The 5,699-nt window shown below is 49.7% G+C and overlaps 1 long non-coding RNA gene across 1 annotated transcript; it reads right to left on the reverse strand.

Moving 5' to 3' along the window:
- Positions 1–237: 237 nt before the first annotated feature.
- On the reverse strand, positions 238–3,035 carry LOC310919948. Its single transcript, XR_014591883.1, has 2 exons — positions 2,998–3,035; positions 238–369 (listed from the first exon to the last, which is right to left on the reverse strand). It is a non-coding gene; the product is annotated as an uncharacterized lncRNA (long non-coding RNA).
- Positions 3,036–5,699: the final 2,664 nt, after the last annotated feature.

Genomic DNA, 5,699 nt, shown 5'->3' on the forward strand with positions numbered 1-5,699 from the left:
TGGAAATCAATTTAGCCCTCAGTCCAATGCCACCTCCCTGAGAAAACAGTTTCCTTTCCTATCACAAGTGCAAAGTGAGTGCCCTCTGTCCCAGGAGCCTTCCCAGGGCCAAGGGCACCTGTAACATCCCCCAGCAGGATGGGGCCACAGGGAAGATGGAGCTGCACATGGTTTTCCAGGAGAGGAGCAGGTTTGTCACAACAGGACACAAAAAAACTACACTCACCCACCAGGATGTGAGATAAAAAGGAAGTTTATTTGGGGATCTCAACTTAAATCATTTTTGGGATTTGGTCAAGGAAAGGGGGAAAAAAACACCCCTTTGACCCCAGTGGTCAACTCAGAAGTCCATCAGTTTGTCTTTCTCCCCTGGAAAGGAATGCATTATTTACCAAACATCAACATTTGTTTTTTGTTACGAGTGTAAGAAAACTCCAGTAGAAATGAGAAACAACCAGAAGGCTGAAAAATCAAAGCAACATAGATCCAGCACCAGTCCCCCTTCTGCTGTGACCACCCTGAGCTCCCCCACGGGCTCTGCCCTGGCCCAGGGGGGCTGAGGAACAGCACATGGACAGCAGCTCCTGCACAGGTGACCACTGATGCTCCAGTCAACAAATCCCGCACAGGACAGAGACACCTTGATGAGCTCAAAGGTCCAAAACAAACTCCCACAGGAGGCAGCAGCCCAGGGGAGCTCCCAGGGCAAGGTCCATGGCTCTGCCATCCCCACTAAGGAGCAGCTGCTGCACCACCCCAGCCATGGCCTGGCCCTCACTGCTCCCTCCTGTCCCTCACTGCTCATTCCTGGCCCTCATTGCTCATTCCTGTCCCTCATTGCTCACTCCTGGCCCTCATTGCTCATTCCTGTCCCTCATTGCTCACTCCTGGCCCTCATTGCTCCCTCCTCTCCCTCCTCTCTGGCTGGCACATGGCAAAGAACTCTCTTGCCAAAAGCAGAGCAGCCACATGGGCTGCCCAACATGACCAACTCATGTTCCTGAGCACCTTTTTGATCCTTTGTCGCCCTGAATTTTCTTGATTTCAAGTGTTTGAATCTTTGCAGCCTGATTCTCGCACTGCTTGATGTAAATTATATGTGTTTTTAGAAATTATCTTGTGTTTTGCGTAGTTCCAGTGGCTCAGGGCTGCTTGTCCTGTCCCAAATCCCAGATTCTCTCCAGGTGGGAATGCTTGGCTCCTCCCCCTGGGCATTGGGAGCATCTCCCAATGGGATGAGGAGTCGTGCAGTGGCTCCTTGATGGCCCATTAAACAGAGAGAGCTCCTGGAGGGAGTTCCCTGTGAGTCCTGGGCAAGGCATTGATGGGCCATGAGCAGAAGAGCCCAAAGGAGGGGCCTGGGAAAACACTGCCCCACCTGGTTCCAACAGCTCATGGGGATGGGGATGGAATAAATACTTTGTGCACATCCTACACTGCAACCCAGGACACACGAGATGAGAGCACAGATGTTGCTCCAATATTGAAAAATCACCAGTGCTCCACACTGGGGACACTTGCTCGGGTTTACATGTGCAAAATCTTTACTTCAGGTGATTCCCCTGAAATCATAGCCCACCCTCTCTGCTCTGCCTGCACACCAAGGGGAATTCAAGCACTGATGCTTCCCCAGCACACCTGGGCATGGGGGACAAAAGATCATGGATTTTACTAATGTGGAAGAGCTTCACAAAGGGAAATTATTTGCCCTTGTTAGCAGAAAATCCTGGGAAAAAATAAGGTAGGATCCTTCTCTGGGTGGTGTTGTTGTTTTTTGGTTTTTTGTTTTGTTGTTTTGTTGTTTGTTTGTTTGTTTTTTGTGTGTGTGTGTGTGTTTTTGTTTTGGTGGTTTGGTTGGGTTTTGGGTTTGTTTTTTTTTCCTCCTTGCCTGGTGAAGTCCCTCTCCAGTCCAGCACTTGTGATTTAGGAGCTTGGAAATTGTACTTTTCCTTGTCAGGCTGGTGATTCATCACAGACTGGAACAAAATGGATGTTCTTGGGCTGCAGGGCCCTGAACTGCCCAACATTTGGGATCCATCTAATGATTACCCTTAATTCACAATCTACTGTACAAGTGCCTGGCTCTGCAGTCAGGACAGGGACATCCCCTGGTCTCTCTGCAGAGCTGTTCCCTGACAGTGAGTGCATTAGTTGTGTTTTATTCAAAAAGGGGTTAATTTGTGCCCTCTTATCCCCCCAAGCACAGGAACACAATCAATCTCAAAAGAGCTGCTTGGATTTCTCCTCCCTCCTCCAGCTTCACTTCTTGGCTCTTAATAAATTATTCAGCTTTCCTAAATATGCAGAGGGATCTCATTAACAACTAATTTTGCTTATTTAAACCAACTGCATAATCAAACCACTATAGTGTTTCCCCTTTCTTATAGCCATGAATTATTCATGGGCTGGGGAATCTGCATACAAATTTATTGATTCTTTAAAGGGTGCCTTTTTCACTGGCCTGGAAAAAAGAAATCTTGGTTATTCTGGTGTCCAACATTGGTGTTTTCCTGGGAAAAGACAGCAGGAAAAAAAAAAAAAAAAAAAAAAAAAAAAAAACCAGCATCACCAAATGCACCTGGAATTCCTGAGTGCAAGGAAAAGGGAGTGCAATTAATCACTTGCAGAATCTCCAATTGCAGCCCTTTCCAAGAGTGTGAAGGGCTTATTGTTGCAGCATCCATTTCACTCTGACTTTTCCTGATGCCTTTGGCCTCCCCCACATGAAGCAAAAAGACACTGGGATAAGAAATGGACATTTTGCAAAGGTCTGCAAAGCCACCAGCACCCCCAGACACAACCTGGGCTTATCCCACTGCAGATAAAAAACATGCAGAAGGTCAAAAGCAGCTTCCAGCCTCTGCTCAGCCCTGTCGTGGAGGGGATCAGGGTTTTAGTGACCCACACATGGCCTCAACCTGCATAAATTTTTATCATGCACAGTTGGTCCCAGTGTAATTTCAGGCACATTCCTAGAAAAACTCAGAGTTTTTTTACCTTTTTAATATCAGGCTGCTTCTTGTCTGTGTCTTCAGTCGGTCTCTGCTCCTTTGTCCACCTGCACGTTATAAGAGCTAAGTTCATTCCTGCTGGTAACCAGGATGCCTGGGCCGTGTGCAGGGTGGGGAAGGCACTGTCCTTGACTCCTTTGTGAGCATGAACCAGTCACCTTCCTCTCACAAACCCCATTTTCCCAGCTGGAGATGCTTCTGTTTACCCACACTTGTCAATACACTTTTACAGCCTGGGTTAATATTGATTTCCAAGTGGATGCATTAAACCCATATCTAATCCTCAGCACCCGTTCAGAGCTTCCCTCTTTCCCAGCACTTCCCAGGTCAACAGCTGCATTGAGAATCTTCTACAAAAACACATTTGCTGCAGCTGCTCTTCAGCACAATCCCTGGGACAGATCACAGCACCAAAGGAGATAACTTGCCTTCTCTGGATGCATTTTACTCATCACTCCTGACACTTATTCCAGAGCTGCTCTTCAGAAAGAGGTGGCTGAGCTGCTCTGGACACCTGTGTCCAAGCAGAGCCCACCATCAACATCCCCCTGCAGACAAAATCCGAGATATTGCGAGAACGATTATACAAAAGGATTATGTTTTGTTTACGTCTTTGCACATGTCTGAGCAGCTCTGCCAGGCTCTGTGGGTGTGTGCAGGGTGCTGTTCCTTCCCAGCCCACCTGCTCTGCTCTCCTGCCCCCTCCACCTGCCCCGTGGAAACAGGGAGGGGCAGAGAGCGCCTGGATTCCATAAGGAGCTGAGATCCTCAGCATTAATTGCAACTTTTAACCTTTAATTATAGGTTCTCTTGGTCCCCGCTGTGTATTTTCAGCTGATTGCCTCTGTGTTTCCATAGCTCATGTGTGAACTCACACTGAGAACTGTGACCCACTCTGAGTGACCCAGGCCAGTTTGTGACCTCAATGATCTGCCACCCATTTACAGGCACCTGGAGAGAGCCCAGGTGAGGATCCAAGTGTTCCTCACTGATTTCATCTCCTGTTAAAGTAAAAAGTCCCAAAAATGGCTTCAAGCAGTTTAGAATAAGAGTCTCCCACACATCAGCAGAGTTGGGGAGTTGAGCCTTTGGGGCCAGTTATCCACAGGGAAGTTGGGACCTTCTGGAGCTCCTTCTATAAATGGACTGCCAAAAAGATTTGATCATATGCAAAAACATGCAAATGGAGCTGATTGCTCTGAGTCACACCCTGTGTGCTTCTCCCAGTGCCCACAGTTTCCCAGGAACACCTGCAGCAGGGACAGCACAGGGACTTACCTGCCAGGACTGAGTCATATCATGACATGTCCCATCTACATCCCTTCCTTGCTGCTCCCTGCTCCCTTCCTGGTCTGTGCAGTGTGGGACTGCTCTTTGTTTGGGGGTGATTTCAGCTGCCAGGGTGGGTTTATTCTCCCTTTGGAGCAGCAGGGCTCCAAGGGAGGGGAGCACAGAGAGAAGGGACCATCCTTGTTTCTGCATTAATCCCAACACTCTTCCAGGAAGCTGGACCTGCAGATCTGGCCCTTAATTAGGACTTCAAACTCTGAGCATTTGGATGTCCATTATCTTTGCAGTGAGGGAGGCAGCTGCGTCCTCCAGCTGAATGATGGGTTGTGTGACCCAGGAATAGGACCAACCATCTTCCCCCCAAAGATCCTCCCTCAGAGCTTGCCAAAGGGACAGGTCTGACTGGACAGGAGGCACCTGGCCGTGCCCAGAACCAGGAGTGATGTGTGCCTGTCCTGTCCTCCCTGTGCAGAGCCACTCCCTGCCTTCCCTTCCCTGGAAGTGACTGCCCCGGCAGGGACGTGCCCGTGGGATGAGTGCACAGCAGCTCCACGCTCCAATGGTGAGGAGCAATGAGCTGAATCCACCCTCAGAAGGCAGGGAGCAGCACTCAGCCTCACCCAGCTCCCCAGGACAGCCTGGCCAGGCCATAGAATCTGTGTGCCTCCTTCACCCTGGCATTGGGCATCACAAAATTAACTGCAGATATTTCCCATGGGTTGTGCCTATCCCCACCACAGAAGGCTTGGAGACCTCCTTCTGTGTTATCTCGTGTACAAGCACCAAAAGGAAAAGAGCAGCAAAACAGCCCAGCTGTCCCTGCTCCTGAGAGTGCCAGTGAGCAGATGGGTGGAGAAAAAAAGATAAAAGTATCAATCCCACCCATCAAACTGGAGCTTTCTCACCTGTGAGGCCTCCATGCATCCCTCCCTTGGCTGGGTGATGAGCTGTGGGGGCATCAGGGGCTGCAGCTCTGCTTGCACAGCTGGTCCTGCATGTGCAGGGAGAAGGGCTGAGGATGGAAAACCCTCCAGCCTCCTCTCTCTGGCTGTGCCTGGTGATGCACAGGCTCCAGGTGCCCCAGTGCTGGTTGCATCTCATCCCCACTGGCACACCAGGCCCTACAAAATCACCTGTAGATGATTTTTAGATGCTTTTACAAAATCACCTCCAGGCTTTTCCCATGGGTTATGCCTATCCTCAGCACAGAGGGCTTGGAAACCTCCTTCTGTGTTATCTTATGCACAAGCACCAAGAGGAAAAGAGCAGCAAAACAGCCCAAAATAAAAGAGCAAAACTCTGCTCCTGAGAGTGCCCACATGTTCCCAGCCTGGTGATCTGCTTCCCACAGCAAGACCCCCAAGGGCCTCACAGCAGCCCTGTGACCCCCATTCTGCT

This window comes from Zosterops lateralis (genome assembly GCF_965231275.1).
Source record: "Zosterops lateralis genome assembly, chromosome: 28".
Lineage (NCBI taxonomy): Eukaryota > Metazoa > Chordata > Aves > Passeriformes > Zosteropidae > Zosterops > Zosterops lateralis.